The sequence below is a fragment of the Protopterus annectens genome, chromosome 2.part0 (assembly GCF_019279795.1).
Source record: "Protopterus annectens isolate FY-2018-M chromosome 2.part0, PAN1.0, whole genome shotgun sequence".
Lineage (NCBI taxonomy): Eukaryota > Metazoa > Chordata > Ceratodontiformes > Protopteridae > Protopterus > Protopterus annectens.
The window spans coordinates 956,309,304-956,324,176 of NC_056728.1; the positions used below are offsets into that span (position 1 = coordinate 956,309,304).

The window sequence follows — 14,873 nt, forward strand, 5'->3', positions numbered from 1 at the left end:
ATCCCCAAGCCTCTTTTTTGATTCTGGGAAGTCTTGACTCTCCCAATGAAAATGTTCCCGCAAAGTATGCAAGGCTTCTCTCCAAAGGAATAATCTTCAGGAGGAGATGCAGATGGGATGGATTCCTCTGCATCTGAATCCTCATAGGGTGATACAGAAAATTCCTGATCAGAAGAGGAATCAGAAGAAATAGAAAGCTGATCTGAAGATTCATAATCAGCGTCTCGCCCGTCTTGCCTAGGCCTCTTATCAGGGGGGGTGGGGGCCCTGATCAAGGTAATTAAGTCTTCAGCCATTTTGATCATCTGCTTTTTGGGCATAGAGGCCAGAGCACGTGGCTCATGCGTCGTTTTTTTAGCCTTAGAAGTTGCTTTTGCCTTTGTTTTTGAAGCTGGTGTTGGTTTTATATAGAAATGCTGAGGCCTGAAGACACCATCAGAAGCCGGTGCCTGCTCAGCGGCTCAGGACCCATCAGAGGGAGAGACATCCACGGGTACAATACTTTGAGAATCTTGCGGCGTGCCGGACTCTACATGGGTCTCGATAGAGGCCTGCAACTCTAAAGTAGCAAGTATCAGGGGCTGCGAAAGCACCTCACTGAGTACCGGCAAACCAGCGACTGGCTTAGGAGAAGCTTTGTCAGTTTTGGACCTCGACTGTCTGTGTCTGTCCTTTTCTTTGCGTTTTTATTAACTCCGGTAGTTGGATTGCTATCTGATGACATTTCAGGGTAGTTAAATCTGTTTCCAAAATATTTTGAAACAAAGATATACCGATGCTTAATAGTGCGTTGGTTAAATCTAGCACAAAACCGACAGCAAGGCACGTTATGATCTGGGCCTAGGCAAGGAATAAAGTAATGCAATTATTAACTTTTACGGACATCGGTATGGAGCAAGAAAAAGTTTCCCCAATGGGGTACTTAGCTTTAATTGAAGACTTCGGTTCTGAAATTTGAAAATTGGCGTTGGCTGCCTGTTTTATACCCCTGATGACCTGACATCATGGAAGAGGAGACAGCAACCGACGCAGGACCCAAGACTTTGATATTCAGGCTGACTGAGGGCAACCTGATTACCCAAATGTAATGACTGCAACAGTGAAACACGAAGAACATCTAGTTTTACTAAAGTTAAAATTACAAGAGTTTTAACTCATTACATCCAAGTGACGTCACGAGGTGCATCTGAATCCTCCAGGCGTCCGATATTACTTTATACTAGCATCAATAATTTCAAAACTATGTTGTGTACAAAGTTTTAAAAGATTTCATCTTAAAGCTTGTAGAATGGCAAACTCAACTGCATAATTTGACCGCTGTCCAGTTCAGGGAACAAGAGATTAAATGTTTTTATAATTAGAAGTTATGTACTCACCATAACGTTCCATCTGAGTAGGTGTATTCATTTGTCTGCAACCCCCGGTTTTGATCCCTATCGAATCCAACCGCATGGCTTTCAGTTTTCAGCTAAGGATCTCAGCTCAGCTCCTCACTCCCCTCGGCCCTGCTCTACCATGACCTCAGAGATCAAGGTTTGCCCAAAGCAACAAACCCAAAAGAGGGCAAAAGGAATATGGAGGAAACTGAAAAGGCCAGGGGGGATGGAGGGGGCGGAGCAATGGCGAACAAATGAATACACCTACTCCCTGGAGATGCGTTATAACTCTAACATAACTACAGTCTGATATTGTCTGCAACCTGTGGGACAGAGTCCCAGCCGCGTGGTGTACCTGAATCTATGGAAGGCATCAATGAAGGATATTCCAGGAGCACCCGGAGCAAAGGATAAAGAGATAGGATGCAACTCCAGCTTATAGTGAAATAAAATGAAGTGATAAGGCTGCTGGCTGCACTGCAATCTATCATCTAGAGAATCCTAAGGCTGAAGGCTGCGAGTGAATTGAATGAATGGGAACGATGGGCATGGGTTTGGTCTTGCAGGCCTTCCAAGCCAACAAATGCACTGTGAAATGCACTAAAATCCAGAAACTTTAGAGATTGGCTTGCCCAAACTTGCCTTTTGAATTGCAAAGAAATAAACAGCTGAGGTCAGTTTGATTGATGTTTGCTTCTGTTAAGCTAAAATCAATGTTGCCTGTGAAGTTCTGATGAGACAACTTATAATCACCTTATTTATATTATTTGTTTTGCTGATGAGATTGACTTGGATTGATGTTTGTTTGCTGGAGAGGCATTTTAGGAAAGGAGGGCAGAGACGGTCCGGAGAACTGCAGTCGATGAAATAATACCATAAGGGGAAGCTTTGCCAGCTGAGCTTGAGTTCAGGTTGGCAACTGGCAAGGCTAATGAAAAATACCAGAAGCTGTCTTGTAGGATTAAGAATGTGAGATAGGACGTGCTGAGGGATCCCTCAAGGCGGGGGGCCTTAAGAAAGGAAAAAAGGTCTGAGGAGGAACTTGACAAAGATACTACTGGCAAAAGAAAGTACCTTTAGAAGAACAAAAGACACATAAAAACTGACACAAGATAGACTTGACAGGACCAATGGTTCTTGCCTGCATACAGTGAGTGAACTTGCATGTGATGGCTGGCTGACTGTGGAACTGCTGGCACCATCATTAAAGAGAAGAAGAAGGGAACTCACTAGATTCAGGCCTTGCCCGCTCCGCCCACACAGAGAACGCTTTCACAGTGCTGCATTTAAGCCTTTTCTGAGTGGGAGTGTTTATGGTATCACCAAAATACCGAAAGGAAATGAAGAGGTGAAGAAAGAAGGGCAAGAGTGGAATCAAGCGGTCCACTTCAGCTTGTCAACGGTCAGCTTCAGGTTGTCCAGGTTAGGATGGAGAATCTGTCAGATCTGGGATGGGAAAGAGTGGATATGGAGGGAAGAAAGGGTGAGACCTTGGGAAGGGAAGAGGATCTGAACCAGCCAGAATGGAGCAATGCCAGCGAAAAAGACCCACCCGAAGCCTTTTGCATGAGACTTGCAGCATCAGAAGGGTGGGTGCATAGGCATACAGGCAGGCCGGCAGGCCCAAGCATGCAAGGGGTGTCCAAGGGGGTACCTCCAAAAGGAGTGCACTGCCCGTGTGAGGAGAGCACTTGGATAAAAAAGAAGCCGGGGAGATGTTGATATGGTTCCCCTCCGGCATTTGATCCCGATTCGCTACTCTCATGGGAAGAGACCAAACGTAAGAGAGACCTTTGGTGCGACTAGACCGACCCCGCTACATAGTGTCTGCGACCGATATGTCGTTGCTTCCCAAGCGATTGAAAGGTGCAGTTCATGGGAGCTCATGCTAAGAACCTTGCTTGTATCTCCTTGTTCCCCTTGCTTGTTGATGTGCCGGATCGTGTGCCGTTGGTCCGATTGAGGAAGAAAGTCCTGAAAGGATGCAGAAAAGTCCTGAAATGACTACTGCTCTCAGCACTGACTCTCATTAATCTCCGCCTTGGGTGGAGCTGATCTCGAATGGTTCTGGGTGCCCCGGAGGCAAGCCTTGCCGGTGCCCCCCCTCCGTGGAGAGGAGGGGAGGCGGCGTCAAGCCAGGCGGGAGAGGAGGGAAGCAAAATGGGGCGAGAGGGGAGATCCGAGGGGGAGCCACCAGGCCATGGACAAACGCAAGCCTTGCCTTGCTGATGTGGCTGGAATGATGACTCGACTAGGAGATATGACCACCTGTACTAGGCAAGAGGAAGAGAATGCGCATATTGAGCCTGAGGCTAGAAGAGGAGCTATGGCTCTAGATGCTGGAAGAGCCCTCAGGACCCGTGGTATGGGTTGGACCAGAACATGAAGATTGTGATGCCCTGGGCTGAGCGCTAGAATCAGATCCGTCTAGTCTGGCCTCTATGAAATCTAAGAGCTGCTCTGGCCCCTTGAAAGGACTTTATTTCTTGGGCGCCAGGTTGGTGTTCAGAGTTGGAGCTACTTCACTAATGGAGCAAGCCCAAGAGAGGAGTCTGTGGAAAGAAGTGGTGAAGACCCAAGGGCGGTAGAAGGAAAGACCTGCACCCCTCTCACAACCGTATGGAGGGAACACCCTGCCGCTTCCACCACTCAGGTGGGGGTGGGTGAACTGCCTGGGGCTGGGACCCGACCTGGGAGTGACTGGACTCCCAGTGAAGCCGGAGAAACGGATTGGGGCTCCTGTCCATCAGGATGTGGGAAATGGGGTAGTCACCATCCCCTTGAGATCTATCGAGCACATCAGTGATGCTTTCTCCCGAAGGGAGATTTCTTTGTTTTCTGGGGATTGAATTTTCAGTGAGAACTAGGAGATTTCGGAGAGATTTCTAGGAAAGGTGTTAGTTTCACGTCTTTTTGGTCTGGGAAGGATCTTGGAGTCCCGTCTCTTTCGAAGAATCACGGGGAAACCCTCGATGCGGCTCCAGATGGCCCTGCTGGCCAATTGGCTCCATGGCTCTTTCCGTGGACGGGAAGGGAACTGATGCCAGACCATCCCCGGATGGTGAGGGGGACCGTTATCCTTGGATGTTCAGAGAAAAAACAGTGGACCGAAGTTTTATGCCCCCCCATGCCGCAGAGTGCCTCTCCTCCCCGACTGCCTCCAGAGTAGAGCGCGAAGGACTTCCCTCAGGGACAGAGCTGGCGGGCGTGCGGAAAGGTTCCCGCCTCCCTGTCTGGCTGGGGGTTGCCTCCCTGGGTAGCTGGATCCTCCTGTCCCTCCCCTCTGCCCACCAAGGACTCCTTGTCGGAACGTCTGGGGCTCCTGACGACTTGGTTGCTAGAATAGGACTCCCTCCTTTTGGTTCGCCTTTAGGGCGTCTGCAGAATTGCTCTTGCGGTTCGACGACAGCGCCAGCCCGGAGCCAGGAAAGCTGGGTCAGCGTCCTGCAAAGCGGTCTTGCAAACTCTGGCAGAACCATCAAAGGGGGCGTTCATAGCGGCGCCTCCAGACACTCACCAAAATCGCGGTGGCCCCTCAGGGCTGGGCCAGAACTCAGAAAATCATCACCCCAGCTCTAGCGCCCTCCGTTGCATGGTGCAGCTTGGGTCCCCTATTTGTATTTGCGTGGGTGCAGGCCATTTGGCGCCCCGCAGAGAGAAAGTCTCCTCGAAATGGAAATAGGGATGCTGGCGGAATTAAGAACTCTGTCACTGCTCCGGACCGCGGAGCTCTCGCTCCATGGCGCCCTCCCTCGAAAGGTCTTCCCCAGACGACCATCATCCGCGGTCCATCATCGACCTTCCCAAAAAGGTTGGGTGGATGGCCCCTCCTCTCTTGGTCCGCCGCCCTCTTTGGCTCTCCGCCATCAACACCCTACATCCCTGGGTCCCCCCAGGTCCACCTTTGAGGATCCTATCGTACTTTGGATCCTATCCGGTCGGTTGGGGGACACCCATCCGGTCGAGGTTTCCTTCCACGGGCTGGTGGTAATAAGGGACACCAGGGAGGGGCAGGGGACACCCAAGAGGTGAAACAGGGGTGCAACTGGGGACCTCCAGACTTCGGACATCCAAGAGGACAGTGAGAGGGTGGAGCCACTCCAAGAACTTCCACTTCGGTGACAGGGAGACATCCTCGAGGAAGTGACAAGTTCCATTCCCCTGCCAACAGGAGCCGGGTGATGTTGAGGGACTGGGGAAGCTGGTACTCCTGCACGTGTCAGTGCGGGGTGGAAGCCTGCAATGTGCCAGAGGTTTGCACCAGCCCGGGGGAGCTCAGAGGCAGCAGAACACAAAGCCGCTGTCCAGTGGGGGGATGGGGGAGCTACTTGGCAGTGCAGAGGGGAGGCGGGCGGGGCCGAGCCAGTGCCGGGGGAAAGGCCCGAAGAGGCCGAGCTCTCCCCCTACATCCGGCCGAGGAGGGGCCCTCAGCAACAGGATCTCCGACATCCAGCGCCCTCGACTCGAAATCGTGCGAGATCGCCGAGACAGGGGGGTGGAAGATCCGGCGAGGCCCCGGACCGACCTCTCCGACGGCTGGCCTTTCGGGATTCACTGATCAGGGGAGCTCCGCGGATCGCGGCTCGGCTGCACTGCCGGCCACGCTGCAGGGCTCCCCAGGTACCAAGCGGGTCAGCCTTTTCGAGGCCCAACTGAGCTTCTTTTATTCGGCCTCCGAACCCGGAGATCCCCGGATGGGCTGCTCAATAGGCTTAATCATCCTGTAGGATGATGAGGAGGGAGAAGGCTCCTCGGCCAAAGGGTCTTGGGATCTCAGGGTCCGGTGAAAAGCAGATCAGCATCAAGAAAGAGCTATGGGTAGATCTCGAAGAGATCACCCAGGAGTGACCATCAGCAACTTAACCTAAGCTCGGCGGAATCAGAGGCTCCTGGACCTACAATTGCTGCTCCCTCTCCTCTCGCCGCCGGTGGTGAGGTCTCCTCCAGGAGGGTGCCGGGCCGAGAACAACAGGGAGCAGCGGAGGTCCTCTGGGGATGGGCCGCGTCTGGCAGGGGAGGGTCTGCCCAGCAACATCCCTCAGTCTCGCGGAGCCAGCGAGAATGGTCAGGAGCAGCAGGGTGCCGGTAAAAGACCAGCAGCGCCTCCCCCGAAGGAGGCGGAAGGCGGGGAGGGAGTTATGGAGACAAAGACCACAACGGACCTCCGATCAAGAACTCCTCATACCTGAGGTTGAACCAAGCAAGGCACAGAGGACCCAGGTGTGGGTGCTCAACTCCTCCACTGTTTACTGGGGAATGTGGGGCACAGCCAGAGGAAACCCAGCCACAAGCGGGCGCAATTCGAAGATATACATTTAGGCACACAAGCCCACACATACACTCACAGAAAGTTACAAAATAATTTTACAGGCTGGTCAGCCTACATCCACACACACTCAAAGAGGAATCCAAGTAACTTGAAACAAAAAAGCAACCAAAACAAATCACAAATACAGAAAAAGTTCACTTAGACTAAAAGACAAAATACTTTCACTTAAAAATTCTCTGTGAAAACAAGATCTCATTCACATAGCTATGACTATACCCCATTCCCAGTCAACCATAAAAAATGAATATCCTACTTCAGATTGTTTGTTTGTGCCTTTCGGCTTTTCCCGGTTAGGGGTCACCACAGCGGAACTCCGGTCCGCTAATGATTGGCAGTAGATTTTTACTTACTGGCTTGCTGGGCCTGAAGCACAACCTTCAACGAAGGAACGCTCATTCACGCATGTCGCTACACAGAAGACGCTCTAACTGAGAATCGAATGGGCAACGTCTAACTGAGGCGACAACGCTACCGCAGCACCACCACCGCAGTATGATTTGTATAAAAATAATTTTTCCATTTTTCTAAATATCTCAACAAAGTAACACAGACAGAATTCCTTAGCCTTATATGTAAGCTCTCAGCTAGATGAACAAAATGCAGCTGGCAGTGTGTGTAAATTCAGTGGTTGCCGAGATGTAAGTTTACAAAAATCTTACAAACGTAATTGTTACTGTGTTTACTGTGACTTACAACAGCCAGTTTAAGACCTAGAAAATAAAGAATACTACCATTATAAAAATAGTTTGCGCTCAAGAGTTTGCCATTTATACTTTCATAAAACCTGTGGTTCCAGAGATATGAACATTTGTTTGAAATGTGAGGCCATAATTTGATTCTGTCAAGACTTGGGTTCAGCCCATTGGAAGTTATAATACAATCATCTTGAGCTCCACTTGAGTGAATGAGTTAAGTAATGTAAGAGTGTAAGGGGAGCCACGTAAGTTGCTGTATGCTGTAAATATTTAAGTCAGTTTTAAACTGAAAGTGAAGTTATTCTATCTAGAATCATATCTTATCCCAATATATGTATGGTTTTAATTAAATGTAGTTAGAAGTTAGATTTTTATTGAAAAAGAATATTAAATAAAACAGTGACTAGAAGTAGTAAATCATTAGCTGGAAGTCAAAGGAGGAGTTTTGAAGGCAGAGGTGGGGTTTCAAATAAATACTAGCTTCTGAATGGCTAACAGAAGGAATTCCTGAATTAAGGCAGTCAGGAGTAACAAGGTCAGAAGGAAATAGTAAACAACAAGAACAGAGGTCTAAACAGGTAATATGGCTAACCTTTTACAGTGAAGGAGTCAAATAAGCAGATTCAAAGTATTTAAAGGAGAAACTGCAAACAATTATAAAACTAAGTCAGAAGGCTATGTAAAGCTTAGAAAAATAATGTGTTGATTTTAAATTAAGGGCATGACAAACGAAACATGCAATTTAAAAAAAGTAATGCAAACTATAAAAGCTCCCAAAAATACAATTTATGGGCAAACAAAAGCACTTGGACTTTTTTCTTACTTTTATTCTCTCCATCTCCCAGGGCAATTGCCCTGCTAATTAGTAGTTGCAAGGACTTTAAAGGTTTACTCTTGCAGCTAATTAAGATTGTATTTCAAGTGACTGAGGCAGTAAAGTAGAAAACAGTTTATAGTTTATATCAAAACGTTTGCTTGGGAGGTGTTGGAAAGTTTGCAAATTATGTACATGATCCCAGAGACTTTACAAAAGCACACAAGCTGAATTTGTCACCTAGTGACAACACACAGAAAATTAGAAAAACAAAAAGGTGGAAGCAAACAATTTGTATTTACAGGGAAAGTTCACCATACCGCCACAAGTTAAAACAGACTTCATATAATAAATAGGTGAACTGTGAAGTATAATATCCGGAAACCCACTAGTAGATGTGAAAAGGAAAAAATGTAATGACATTACAAAATGCAAAGCACTTGTGGTGATGCTGCATGACACATGTGCAGAGAGAGGAAAGTACAGTTGTGTACACTTGCCATAAATGTAGATGTTAGAGTGAATTCACTGTTGCAGTCATTACATCTGGGTTATCTGCTTGCAGGTAGCCCTCAGTCGGCCTGATTAACAAAGTCTTGGGTCCTGCGTTGGTTGCTGTCCCTTCTTCCATGATGTCAGGTCGTCAAAGGTATAAAACGTGCAGCAGACGCGATTACATCAGTTTTTCTTGCCCCAGATGTCAGGTGCCACCCTAATGGGGAGCAATTAAATATAAAAGTACAATGAAATACCTCCAACAAAAAAGCAAATACATCAAAAAGGCTTTTACGCATAGTAAAGGAAAGTAGAGGTATAGCCAAAAGAAGTTAGGGGGCTGGAGGGAGGGTAACCAGGACTGCAACAGTGAACACACTCCAACATCTACATTTATGATAAGTGTACACAACTGTACTATGTTCTTCGTGTTTCACTTTTGCAGTAATTAACATTTGGGTAGATTCCCAAAGCTGTGGTTGGGAGGAGGAATTTAGATAGCATTAGGGCCAGCTATAAGGCCCTGCAAGACTGCAGTGGCAAAGCCAGCTCTGGATTTAGAGAAAATTGGCAAAATGTAATGCTTGTTGAAAGTATGTACAGAACTCCAGGTAGCAGCTTCTAGGATGTCCCTGATAGGGACGCCTCTGAGAAAGGCTGTAGAGGTAGATGCAGCCCTGGTGGAGTGAGGTCTGATCCCCTGGGGGATAGTTTACCGTAGTACTTATAGCAGAAATTAATGCAATGGCCTATCCATTTAGAAATAGTTTGCTTTGAAATAGCCTTCCCCTCTGCCCCTGCAGCAAATTCTACCAGTAGTTGTTCAGATTTCCTTTGAAGTTTAGTCCTGTCCAGGTAGAATCTAAGTTGCTGTGCACATCCAAGGAATGCAATATCCATTTTCCTTTGTTCTGTGGATTGGGAAAGAAGGTTGGCAAATGAATGGACTGACTAAGAGCCACACTGGATACCACCTTGGGCATGAAGGATGGATTGGTTCTGAGGGACACCCTGTCCGCATGAAAGATGGTGAAAGGCTCCACTGCCATATGGGCCTGTAATTCAAATACCCTTCTAGCTGAAGTGATTGCTAAAAGGAAAGCCGTTTTCCAAGAAAGAAATTTTAGGTCTGCAGTAGCAGCTGGTTCGAAAGGAGGTAGAGCGAGTTTCTCCAAAACAAAGTTAAGGTCCCAGGCTGGGGTTGGTGATCTCCTGGGTGGTCTTAAAGTTTTGGCCCCTCTGAGGAACTGCTTCAGCAGTGGATGAGAGAAGTGGGAGGGTTTTGTGTTATAATGAGCTGAAATGGCTGAGGTGTGGATTTTAATGGAGGAAAAAGACAAGCCCATGTGAAGCATCTCAGTTTTTTGTGCCTTTTGGCTTTTCCCGGTTAGGGGTCGCCACAGCGGAACTCCGGTCCGCTAATGATTGGTAGTGGATTTTTACATACCGGGTTACCAGCCCTGACACAACCTTCAATGAAGGCATGCCACATTCACGTATGCCCCCCCCCCCCCCCCACAGAAGACGCTCTAGCTGAGAATCGAACGGGACAATGTCTTGCTATGAGGCGACAACGCTACCACAGCACCACCACCGCAGTATTGTAAAATCTGAGGTAAATTGGGCTCTGCTGTGCTCATCCCTTGAGATTGGTTCCAGGCACAGAATCTTTTCCATTTTTCAGCATAGGATTTTCTAGTGCTAAGCCTCCTTGCCTCTAAAATGACATCCATCACAGGTTTACTGAGGGATGGTAAAGGAGAGATTATGTAATTAGCCAGGCTGCAAGGTTCAGTGTTAGAAGCTGAGGGTGCAGAATCTGGTTCTCCTGTTGAAACAACAGGGAAGGAGTCTGAGGCAGGTGCCATGGGGATAACAGTGACACACTGTGCAGGAGGGGGTACCAGTGTTGGTGCAGCCAGTCTGGAGCAATCAAAATCATCCTTGGTTTGTCCTGTTTGATTTTTAGTAGTACTTTGGAGAGCAGAGGCAGAGGGGGGAAGGCATAGACTGATAGGTTTTTCCAGCTGAAGGACAGAGCATCCACCTTCCAGGCTTGTTTGTGGGGAGGCCTTGTGCATAATTTGTCCAATTGGTACTTCTGGGGAGATGCAAACAGGTCTATATCTGGGCTCCCCCCCATTTGTTTGCCAACATGTTGAAAATCCTTGGTTCCAGTTTACACTCGTGTGGGTCCATAAGGTTTCTGCTTAGTCCGTCTGCCAGTGTATTTAACTTTCCTGGCAGGAATTCAGCTTGTAGGTGCACGTGGTAGCTCAAGGCTGTGTTGCACAATGCCACAGCTAGTCTGCAGAGGGGGTAAGAATGTGTGCCCCCCTGCTTGTTTATGTACCACATGACAGTGTTGTTGTCCGTCTTTACCATAAGTTGTCCTGGAAGAATGAGGTCCTTGAAGGCTGTCAGAGCATTCTGTACAGCTAACATTTCTTTTTGATTGATATGCAGGTGCATTTGACTTGGGTTCCATTTGCCCTGAATGCACTTCCCTACCAGGTGAGCCCCCCATGCATAGTCTGATGCATCTGTTAGGGTTTTGGCGGCAGGGGGTTGTGTGAAAGGTAGTCCCTTATTTTGGTGGCAGTCCTCTGCCAACCAAAGGAACTCTAGGCATAGGCAAGGTATGATAGGAATAATTGCTTCTAGATCCTGAGAATGTTGACACCATAGGCTTTTTAGATACCCATTGTAGTTTCCTCATATGCAGTCTTGCATATGGAATTAAAAGAATGCAGGAGGCCATGAACCCCAAGGCTTGCAGTATTTGTCTTGCAGATAGCAGGGTCTTTGTGGCCACTTATTTGAAGTAGGTTGTCAAATGAATTTGTTTCTCTGGCGTGAGGTAGGCCATCTGGGAAGTTGTATTCAAGCTTGCTCCCAAGAATATAAATTTGTTGGCAGGGTACCAGGTGTGATTTCTTTTCTTTTACGGTGTACCCCAAACAAGTTAGAACCCTTTGTACAAGGGCCAGATGATTCAAAAGTATGTTCTGGCTTTCTGCCTGAATTAGACAATCGTCCAGGTATGGGTATATTTGAATATTTTTTTTCCTGCAAAATGCAATAACTGGAGCTAGGCACTTTGTGAATACCCTGGGCTCAGTAGATAAGCCAAAGGGCAGTGCAGAGAACTGACGGTGCGCTTAGCCTGCTTTGAAGCGTAGGTATCTTCTGCAAGATTCCCTGATTGGGATGTGCAGGTATGCTTCTTTTAAATCTAGTGTTGCCAGCCAGGCATCTTTGCCTAGCATAGGAAGTAACTGTTGAAGAGTCAGCATCTTGAATTTTGGAATCTCCAGAAAGGTGTTTATAGTAGACAGGTCCAGGCTAGGATGCCATGAATTGCCTTTTCTAGGTACCAGGAAAAGTCTCGAGTAGAATCCTTGTCCCTTTTCCTCTTCTGGTACCATTTGGATAGCCCCCATGCTGAGGAGAGAAAGTACTTGTTTTTGGACCTCTGCCCACTGATGTGGGGGTAGGTCTGGCCACCCGCTTGGTGTTGGCAATGTATGGAAGTGAAATCTGTATCCCTGGGACACTATTTAAAACCCATTTGACCTGGGTAATGAGTTCCCAGTTCTTTGCATAAAGAGCAATCTTTCCCCCCAAGGGGGCAGCCAGTTGACAAGTGCTTGAAAAGTTTAAAAGGAAGTCATTGGGACAGTTTACCACAGGGGGGAGTCTTATTACTCCCAGATTTGGAAGTGGAGGCCCCCCCCACTGTTTAGTCCTGTGTCCCCCTTGGGACTGAAACCTGGGGTTTTTGCTGTGTCTGGGTTTGGCTTGAGAAGACCTGGAAGGGGCTGGAAAGGACCATTTCTTAGAAGGCCAGTGCCTACTAAATCTAGGAGGCTGAACTTGTAAGAAATCTTTAACAGTTTGCATAGATTTAGCTTTATCTTCCATCTTTTTAAGAACTTCCTCAGCCTTGTTGCCAAACAGGCGGTCCTGATTTAAGGGAGCATCCAACAATTTAGCTTTAACATGATCACGCAAAGATTGCTCCTTAAGCCAAGCATGCCTTCTGAGCACAGACCCAGTAACAGCAGCCCTGCAAGAGGCCTCTAATGAATTAAAACCACATTGCAAAGTATGTTTTCCAACTTGTTCAGCAGAATGCATTAAATCCTGTAATTCTTTATTTTCCACACAATCAGGAATCATCATTTTCTGTTTAAGCAATCCAATAACATGTTGCTGATACTTTAACATATGAAACTGGCAGCTTAAAGCCCTAATGGCCAAGGTTGCAGAAGTGTAAACCTTCTTACCCCATCTATCCAGTGCCCTGGAGTCTCTACCAGAAGGGGTAGGATTTTTAGCAGTAGAAGCCTTAATGCCCTTGGGCCTCTGTGAAATAGTCTCTGGATCCACAATAGGATTTTTAAAAAGAAACTTGTGTGACTCAGGAACCCTGTAGTATCGGTCTGGTTTTCTGGGAGAAGGAGGCAAGGAATCAGGGGCCAAACTAGATTCCGAAAAAGCATCAACAATGTCTAGTACAGGAGGAATAGCTAAAGGCCTATGTTGAGGTAGGAGTAAGAAATCCTTAAGCCTCTTTTTTGAATCAGAAAAATCCTGGCTTTCCCAGTGGAAATGCTCCCTTAGAGTATGTAAGGTTTCCCCAAAAGAAAAATCTTCTGGAGGAGAAGCACATGGAATGGAGTCCTCTGCATCAGAATCCTCCTAAGTAGATAAGGGCAGATCCAGATCATCAGAAGACTCAGAAAAAAACAGAATCCTGGTCAGAAGATTCATAAATCACTGCAGTCCTAGGCCTCTTGGAAAGGGGGGGTTGGCTAACCCTGATTAGAGTTATTAGATCTTCAGCCATTCTTATTTGTTTTTTAGGCATAGAGGCCTGAGCATGTGGCCTAGGCGTCGGTTTTTTAGGTATGGTTCGAGATTTAGGCCTAAGAGAAGGAGGCGGCATCTGTTTAATATGCAAGTCCGTAGGTCTGAATACACCATCAGAAGCCGATGCCTGCACAGCGGCTCCGGACCCATCCTAGGTAGAGACATCCGCGGGATCCATAGTTGAAGCATCTCAAGGCATACCAGACTCCGAATGGGTCTCAGTACAGGCCTGCGAATCAGAAGTAGTGGGTATCAGGGGCTGCAAAAGCACCTCACTGAGTACCGGCAAACTGGCGACTGGCTTAGGAGATGCTTCGTCGGCAGTTCTGGACCTCGGCGGCCTGTCCCTGTCTTTATCTTTGCATTTTTTCAGAATCCCGGTAGTCGGATAGCTAACCGACATTTCTGGATAATTAAACAGAGAACCAAAATATTTAGAGGCGAAAATATACCGACGGATAGTGCGCCGATTAAATAAAGCACAAAACCGACAGCAAGGTACGTCATGGTCAGGGCCTAGGTAAGGAATACAGTACGAATTTAAATCTTTATGAGGTATTTGCTTTCCACAAGTAATGCAATTATTAACTTTTGCTGACATCGGTAAGGAGCAAGAAAAAGTTTCCCCAATGGGGTACTTAGCTTTAGTTGAAGACTTCGGTTCTGAAACTCGAAAATGAAAATTTCAGGAGTTGGCTGACTGGCACTTGCAAACTGCTTCTGCTTCGGGCACCGCATGGCAAATAAGACTGATGTAATGGCGTCGGCTGCATGTTTTATACCCCTGACTACCTGACGTCATGGAAGAAGGGACAACAACCGACGCAGGACCCAAGACTTTGTTAATCAGGCCAACTGAGGGCTACCTGCAAGCAGATAACCCAAATGTAATGACTGCAACAGTGAAACACGGAGAACATCAGGAAAGTATAATAAAGAGCAGTGGGGAAAGTCTTCTGGTGAACCTAGAAAATGAACAGAAAAGAGGAGTTTGCTATTACTGAAAGAAAGAAAATGGGTCCAGAGTGATAGAAGACAAAACCTCCTAAGAATGGCAGACATATCTAGACTAGGGGATGCTGGCAAAAATGCAAAATTACACTAGCCTCAGTAATTTTAACTTGGAAGTCTGCCATTATGGATATCAATCATGTGATGGGAGAAATAACAGCCTTTCAGAAAGACATGGCAGTAGTGGGCAAGAAACTGGAACATTATTTGCCACAATACAAATTTCTCAGGTGGACTCCGGGAAAAAAAATATATAAAGAGTAAACAGCTAGAGAAAG

At 47.2% G+C, this 14,873-nt stretch overlaps 1 protein-coding gene across 1 annotated transcript in view; it reads right to left on the reverse strand.

Annotated features, from left to right (window-relative positions):
- HAUS6 (HAUS augmin like complex subunit 6) overlaps positions 1 to 14,873 on the reverse strand; it is a 2,286,143-nt gene that overhangs the window by 555,395 nt on the left and 1,715,875 nt on the right. The window lies entirely within an intron of this gene.